At 37.2% G+C, this 8,312-nt stretch overlaps 1 long non-coding RNA gene across 1 annotated transcript; it reads right to left on the reverse strand.

The window, feature by feature from the left end:
* Nucleotides 1-744: 744 nt before the first annotated feature.
* LOC114033065 lies at nt 745-6,097 on the reverse strand. The gene is made up of 4 exons (XR_003567915.1): nt 5,905-6,097; nt 5,151-5,202; nt 4,115-4,291; nt 745-1,763 (listed from the first exon to the last, which is right to left on the reverse strand). It is a non-coding gene; the product is annotated as an uncharacterized LOC114033065 (long non-coding RNA).
* Nucleotides 6,098-8,312: the final 2,215 nt, after the last annotated feature.

Here is an 8,312-nt window from a genome sequence, read left to right on the forward strand (position 1 = left end):
TATGTAAGCAATTTACATGTTGCTATCCTTTCAGTGTCACAGCCATGGTTTATTGTAAAAGTTTCTTTTTGCTTATTAAAAGTATAAAATTTTCTCTGGTAAAAAGCCTTATATTTCAGAATGTACACTTTCAAGATATTGTTTCAAAGTTTTGTTTCATGCTTTCTGTAGCAGAAGTATTTCAAGAAAGCAAATTCATCTGTCTTTCATCACCATCAATAACAGTATTTGTGAATCCCTATGACAGAGTCAATTATTTTCCATACTAGGCTTTTTACTTTTTTTTGCTGTATTTCTATATTTCTGCTACTTAACAGATCTTTATTGCCTTTATTTGCATCCATTTCATTAATTCTAATTGTTTCTCTTTTCAATACAGTTATGTACTTACCCATCATTAAATATTTTTCCTTTTCAAAATTAAAGACAATAAAAATTGAAGGTAATGAAATAAAATTGAGCAAAAGTTTATTATTCTCTAAGACTATTTTTGAATTATTTGAAAATTTGCTTTTTTTGGAAAAGAGTTTATTAGATTGTTATTCTTGTTCATTTGTTTTTCAGTCACGTTTGACTCTTGTGACCCATTTGGGGTTTTCTTGGTAAAGACACTGGAGTTGTTTGCCATTTCCTTCTCCAGCTCATTTGACAGATGAGGAAACTGAGGCAAACAAGGTTAAGTGACTTTCCTAGGGCCACACAGGTACTAAGTGTCAGGATGGATTTGAACTCACAAAGATGAGGCTTTCTGACTCTAACTCCAGTAGTTTATCCACTGTACCACCTAGTTGCCCTATTATATTATACTCAGCAAAATGAGTTAAGGAGTATAATAAGACATTATTGTACTTTTAACTTCCACACCAATATTGTTTAACTTCAAGTTTATATATTTCATGTTCAAGTCTAGCAAGAAGTGTAGTGACATAACTCATATGTGCCACCAGCCTATACTGACTTTCAGGAGTATGGCAGATCACACTGCTTTGAGATTTGTGCCAACAAAAATTTAGCCTCATTTGTACATACTATATTAAATAATCATTGCCCTGCATTCACTGTCAGAGTGAATTTAAAATGTTAGTTTTGCTTTTGTTGACTTCAATGTAAATTTAGTTTTCATTGCAAAAGTGGATATATCTATGCTTGAGTTGTGCTAAAAATATAAAATAATTTTTGCCATTGTTACATGTGCATTTTGAAAGGGTCTTTTACTTTCTCAGTGGGGTACTTCCCAACTTGGAAAACTTAAGGAATTTAATTACACAAACATTTGTTAAGCACTTATTACGTACAAACTTCTGTGTTAAGTGTTGGTGATCAGCCAATCAGCAAGCATTAATTAATTCCCTACTGCATACTAGAAAATATGCTTGTTGAGGAGTCAAAGATAAAAATGAAAACTGTCCTTAAGTTTACATTTTCCTTAATGGAGTGAGACTCCTTCCTCAAGTCATACTAGAAATAGTTTAAGTACTTTATAATCACATATGTTCATATGCTAATTGTCAAGCATACTAAACCAGTGATTTTTAATTACCCGGAAGAGATCCCACAAAGCACTGAACTTTGAATTTGCAATAGGTTATAGTTTAAGCCCTAAAAGAATACAACTGAGGATGTTTATACAGAGTTACAGCAAGAAGGAGCCATGGCACAGCTTTCTGGGTCGAACATTCTTCATGTTGTAGAAGAGATGATTCAGTACATACCCCTATCTCAGCTTCTTCACTTTCATTTAAGCACTTCCTAAGTGCCAAGCTCTGAGGAAATTTTAAAAAAGCAAACAACAATAATAAAACAAACTCTGTCCTTAATGAGTTTACATTCTACTAGGAGAGAGAGCATTTGCATGAATAAATATACACAAAGTGAATATAACATAAATGGGGGGGCATTGGTAGCTAGCTGGGGAAATCAAGGAAGACTTCATGATGAAGATGTTACTTTTGAGCAGAGTTTTAAAAGAAATAAGGGACTCTAAGAGGATAAGATAACACAGGAGTTTATTCCAACAATGTGGGACAACCAATACAAAGGGCAAAAGTATGACTACGGGATATGGAGTATCACAAACACTCTCTGCTATAAATTTCCCAGTTCATCAGCTCCTTTGTCAAAAGAGGAGATGGTTATGTGAAAATAGCTCTTTGGACAGAAATAACATTCCCTTCACAATAAATATTCACTCTCTTCCTCTTCTCATTTCCACAGAGTTTTTGTTTGTTTAGTCACACCAGCAAATCTATTCCAACCACTAGCCAATGAAGCAGCAAACATAATTGGAAGGGATGATCACAGGAGATCTATTTGGTTTTATATTACATTATTACATTATATTATATATTACATTACATTAATAATACACATTAATATTACAGTTTCCACCACCACCCCTATCACCACCCTTGGGTGGGTTGAGTAGAGAATAATAGTTGAATCAACCCATACTGTTGTGACAGAGGTGATCGGGGAACTCTCTCTATTTGTTCCTCATAGGAAGCATGCTTTGGAGTAAGCCTGTGTTTTTGGCCCTTCTGGTGGGCCACATGTGCTCTGGTTCCTTGCCTAAAGACACAAAATTGCCAACCAATGAATGGCTTCTGGTCACATATCTTTTAATAAGGGACCAGAACACAAATGTCCTACCAGAAGGAGCCAGAGTCAAGGCCCACCCTTAAGCACACTTCTTGGCAGGTGCCTGGGTCTTGGAGATAAGGAGAGTTTACACTTATAAAGTGTTTTTTTTTTTTACTTTTTCAAAACATTTTTACATTAATTATTTCACGTTACCTTTAAAACAACCTACGTAGTAGAAAAAAGCAGATATAATCCTCAAATTATACATGGAAAAACTCAGACACAAAAGGCCTCAGTTTGTTATAATGTCAAGAGATCTGAAATTCAAAGCAGAAGACCTCTGGTGGTCTTGAATCCATCCATCCTGACTACAACATTTACTAGCTATGGGGACATGAAAAAGTCACAGTCCTCATGGGGCTTCCAATTGCTCATCTACAAAACTGCAATAATAATATTTGTACTGATGACCTCACAAGGCTGTTTGTTGGAAAAGCATTTTGTAACCCTTAAAGCAAGTTAATTCATCCTCATATAACAAATGCAATTTGTAAATGGGTCCATGCTCAGAGACTTTCCAGCTATGTGGGCATTTCCCAGAGTTTGTGTTTTGCTGACATAGCCTTCAAGGACTCAGGGTCACTTTCATGTTAGAATGAGATACTAGATCAATCCTCCAATGGAGGAATTTGATAGAAAGAGAAAGAAGACTAGGGGGATAAGGGGAAGGAGAAGGAGATGGGAGAAGAAGGAAGAGGAGAAGGAGAAGACAGATTAAGTGATTTATCTAATGTCAAATCAGCGAATGAAAAAGTGAACATGACTTTTTCTTATTTTTTCCTCTAAAGTAAGCTATGACTAACAATAGTTTTATTGAGTACAGCTTTGGTTCTTTTTCCCAAACAGAGCTTATACATTTCTGTCTTTCACAGGACTAGACATTATTTAAGGTGTATACTGACCATGTAAGATGTATATGTCCATATGGGATGTCTAAAAGTACAGATAGTTGGTATGAGGTGAGGCATTGATAGTCATCTCTGGAATCTTGCTTAATCCTCTCCAAGAAAAACTCTGACTCTTGCCTTATGGGAGTAAGAGAAGTTACATAAGGCTGTCCTCTCTGGATTAAAAATATATTTATCTGTCTTTCTAAATATTACTAGTCTCAGATCATGAAGAAAAAACTGCTTTTCTGGCCACTTTTTCTGAAGGGAGTAGGGTTTCTCAAACTTATATCCACTGTCATGGCCCTTTCCCACTAAAACACTGGCTACACAAAAGATGATATATCACAAATATACAATAGCTAATAAACCCATTTATCTAAGCAAATAGTAAAGAAAAACTAGACAAATTATACAGATCAGCATATACTAGAAGATACAGAGTGAGTTTTTTAGATGAAGTAAGATGATTTCTCACTCAACTACAAGAGAAGACCTAATCTCACCTGAGGAGAAATTCCCTGAAAGTTCTAGATAAGTAAGGTGGAAATCAAGGATGTGGTAAGGGTCCATCTTCCTCTACATACCTGTAAGAGAGTCTTTCTTCTCCCAAGAGACAGTCCCAAACAGGCTGGAATCACATGTGTCTCTCTTGAATTAGGAATGAAGAATATCTCTCCTTTTCAAAGCTCTTGGCATATAGCATCATGTCAACATCCTCTCTACCAATTCAGACAGTAGCTTGCAAAATGTTCCAGGCTTGCCTGGAAGCCAAGATGACATAAACATAAGAATGTCTTCAGATATCTCTCAAATCAGACTATTTCCTCTCCCAACTCCTTGTTCTTTTCTGTCTCTTACTAAGAATCTCTATAGAACTAGTCATGCTCAGTAAATGAGAATTTCAGATAAGACTGCACTTTACCGCCTCACTCTGGGTTGGCTTTGTTCTATCTGGTACTGGAATGATCTCATTTTAGCTCTGGAAGGGACTTCCGAGCCCATCAAGCCAAACTCCATCTTACAGATTCAGTGGCTGAGGTTAACAGAAATGAAGTGACTTACTCACAATTTCACAGCTACTAAGTGGCAGAGCCAGGAGTCAAACCTATACCTTTTGATGACTAACTTCTGAAGTTTTTCCATTCTGTTACGGTGCCTCACCTAGAAAAGTTCTAAACAATCAATTAGTTAGATGACTACTTTTCCTCTGAAAATACTTTCAGCTTAGTGAAGCACATCAGTGCCCATGACAAGATTAATCACATCCTAAAACACAAAGGCATGTGGTGCAGTGGCAAAAGCACTGGATTGGAGACCTCTGCTTAAATACCACCTTTGCCACTTACTACAGGCAGCTAGATGGTACTGTGTATACTGTGCTGAGCCTGGAGTCAGGAAGACTTATCTTCCTGAGTTCAAACCTGGCCTCAGGCACTTACTAGCTGTGTGACCCTGGATAAGTCATTTAACTCTGTTTGCCTCAGTCTCCTCCTCTGTAAAATGAGCTTCAGAAGGAAATGGCAAACTACTCCAGTATCTTTTCCAAGAAAACCCCAAATGGGGTCATGAAGAGTCAGATATGACTGAAATGACTGAACAACAGCAATTGCCACTTATTACCTGTGTTGTCTTGTACAAGCTATGGCACCACCATGGACATCAATTTCCTTTTCTATAAAAAAGAAAAGGGTTGGATTAGATGACCAACAAAGTCTCTTCCAGCTCTGAATCCAGAATACTTTCATCTTATCAATATGGCATAAGCATGTAATTCTATACTTCCTTGATCAACACACTGAATTGATAATTTATATATTATCTCTCTTATAGGGACTAGACATTTTCAGGCCTTTACAAGGCCAGTTGCTGCAAATAAGTATAAGCATTATTGATCCTATCAAGATGCATTTATGTGAAGATAATTCTTGGTTGGATAAAAATAATCTTGAAACCTGAATGTTATAGAATCATTGGGTAGCCTATTGGTTGTCCATTGCTTTGAGGTATTTGAATTGTCAATTGAGGGCAGTCACTTTCCACAATTACATAAAATAACTAAATGTATGTAAAATAACATAATTTAATGCCTTAGGAGTACACCTCTTGAAAACTTGCAGAGTTATCCAATAGCCTATTGACCAATGCAGAATAGACCATATTTTGCATCCTGGGCTATAAATTTAGCTCCTACCTCTTGGAGGAGGTGACAGAGCCCAGAGAGCTTGAAAGGGGAAAAGATGATGGCCTAATGGATTTCTTAGTCATGGAAAAAATGATATTTCTTTAATTCACTATTATTTGCCAGTAAATACTATAATTGAGAAGAAACTTCCCTTAAAAGTGCTAAATCAATTAATTGCCCTCACACACTTACTTTAAGATTCTGCACTCCAGAAACAACTTCCAGATGTTGCCTTCATTAACTTGACTTCTGGTCATTGAGTTCATGTTAATGCTCTATCTTTCCAGGGATGGAAATAGAGGATTGCAGAGACAGCAAGCAAATTCCATTGTAGGGATTCTTTAGTCTTCAGTGGAGAATCTCACTGCTTTTTTATCTTGAGCTACTAATTTCCTCCTTCTCTGTATGCCTTGGTTTCCTTATTTGGAGAGAGAGAGAGAGAGAAAGAGAGAGAGAGAGAGAGAGAGAGAGAGAGAGAGAGAGAGAGAGAGACTAATTGGTAACAGTAAAGAAAAGCTAATAAAATTGAACTTAAGGCATTTTATATTTTGTTAAGTAGTATACTTATACTTAATAGTAATTGTGCTTTGATGTCTGCCACATTCCTGCATAAGAATGACCTTGTTAACTAATGTTCCCATTGAGAAAGTGCGCCTGGCAACCCTGGGCTCTGTTTGCTATTACCAGGGTTCTTCTCATGTGCAGCCTAATCCTGGGTTTATTTTAGCATGTTAAAAAATATATTATTATGGCATATCCCAAAAAAAGTATATTTCTGAAATCTGTTGTGAAGAGCATGAGCAGCGTCATGTGTGCCCTAATAATAATTTTCATTAATCAAATGGAGACTTACAAGATGTGAAGATACATTTGGAGCACCTTGACCATTTTGGCATTTTCCAGAAACTTTTTTTAATCACACGACTGTTGAAATTATTCTCAAGTTTTGTGCATTTTCCTAACATGAAACCATGAGGGAAATTAGCCTTCAATATTTCTCTGCAGGCTTTGTGCCTTATTAGAAATAACTTGTTTAAAGAAAATCTTTACTTTGGATTGGTGGTGAGAATAAACACATAGTTCTCTGTGACTTTTATTATTTATTATAAAGTCATTTGGCAGGGTGTTATGCAGGCAACCAAACAAAAGAAGAGATTAATCAGAACTACCAATCTTTTTCTGATTTGCAGGGTAACAGAAAACAGCAGCCCAGCCCTGTCTTATTCCCCATTGGTTTATTTCAGTATGTGCCAATGATGGAAAACATGGCCTGCCTGTAAAGCAACAATGGGGGCTGGTTTCCATTGACTTAATCAGTCAAATGTAAAAATACAAAGGAACAATATAAAATAAACCCTCTTCTGTATGGTTTCATAGGCCAGAAGCAGGAACATGGTCAAGATAGGTGCTGCTCTTGCAATTTACCATCGCTGTTTCAGACTTTTCACCTTTGAAAGTTCCCATTTTAAGTTCAGAAATTAAAATGTGAGGTTAATATACAACAGTGGCTTGCTTCAAAAGTCACAGAAGGGAGCAGGGGAAAGGATGTTGGTCTGGCAGGAAAATGGCCTGAAAGTTTAGCCCTGCATTCAGTTACAGCATGAGTTCACAGTCAGTTCAGAGATCAGAGATCTAGAAGTGGAAGAGACCTCAGAGGGCGTCCTGTCCAACCTACTCATTTTACAGGTGAGGAAATTTAGGACTAGGGAAGTCAAGTGATTTACCCAAGGTCACACAGTTAGCCTGATAAGGGGATTTGAATCCAGATCCTGTGACTTCAGAGTCAAAGCTCTTTCCCCAGTACCATATTTATTGCCTTGCTTTGCCTCTCATGGCATCATAGATTTAAGGCTGAATGGGACCTTAAAGGTCACATAGTTCAACCTCTCATTTTACAGATGAGGAAATTGATACTCTAGAGAGGTTGTAACCTACTTAATGTCACACAGGTGGTAAGGAGCCCAGCCAGGATTTGGAACCAAGACCTCCAACTTCAAATCCAGAATGAGCTCTTTTTTTTTTCACTGAAGTTCTCATTGAGAAAAGTATCTTCACATTGAGGCAGCACTGCTATCTTCCTCAGACACTTTCTATACCTTGGTTTTCTCTTCTTTAAAATAAAGATCATGGGATCATAGATTTAGAGCTGGAATCGACTTTAGGGGCCATCTAGCCCAACTTCTTTATTTTGGGCAAAATGAGCTAAGTTACTTGACCATCATCATACAGCTAGCATCAGAGATGAAATTTGAACCTAGGTCTTCCTGACTCTAAATCCAGCACCCCATCTTCTACTCCATCTTGCCTCTATTTTCAATTTATCTGACAAAAATTTTGAGAGGCTAAATGACATCCCAGCTAATGTAGCTTCAGTAACTGGAGGCAAGGTAATTTTTTTGGGGGGGTTGTTTTTTTTTGGCATAGTTTAGAGCAGGGATGGGAAACCTGTGGCCTTGAGGTCACACCTCTACATCCTCAAGTGCAGCCCTTTGACTGAATCCAAACTTCACAGAACAAATCAACCTCTCTCTCTCTTCCTCTCTCTCTCTCTGTATCTCTCTCTCTCTCTCTCTCTCTCTCTCTCTCTCTCTCTCTCTCTC

This window comes from Vombatus ursinus, unplaced genomic scaffold (assembly GCF_900497805.2).
Source record: "Vombatus ursinus unplaced genomic scaffold, bare-nosed wombat genome assembly UNPS02006779.1, whole genome shotgun sequence".
In the NCBI taxonomy this organism is placed as follows: domain Eukaryota; kingdom Metazoa; phylum Chordata; class Mammalia; order Diprotodontia; family Vombatidae; genus Vombatus; species Vombatus ursinus.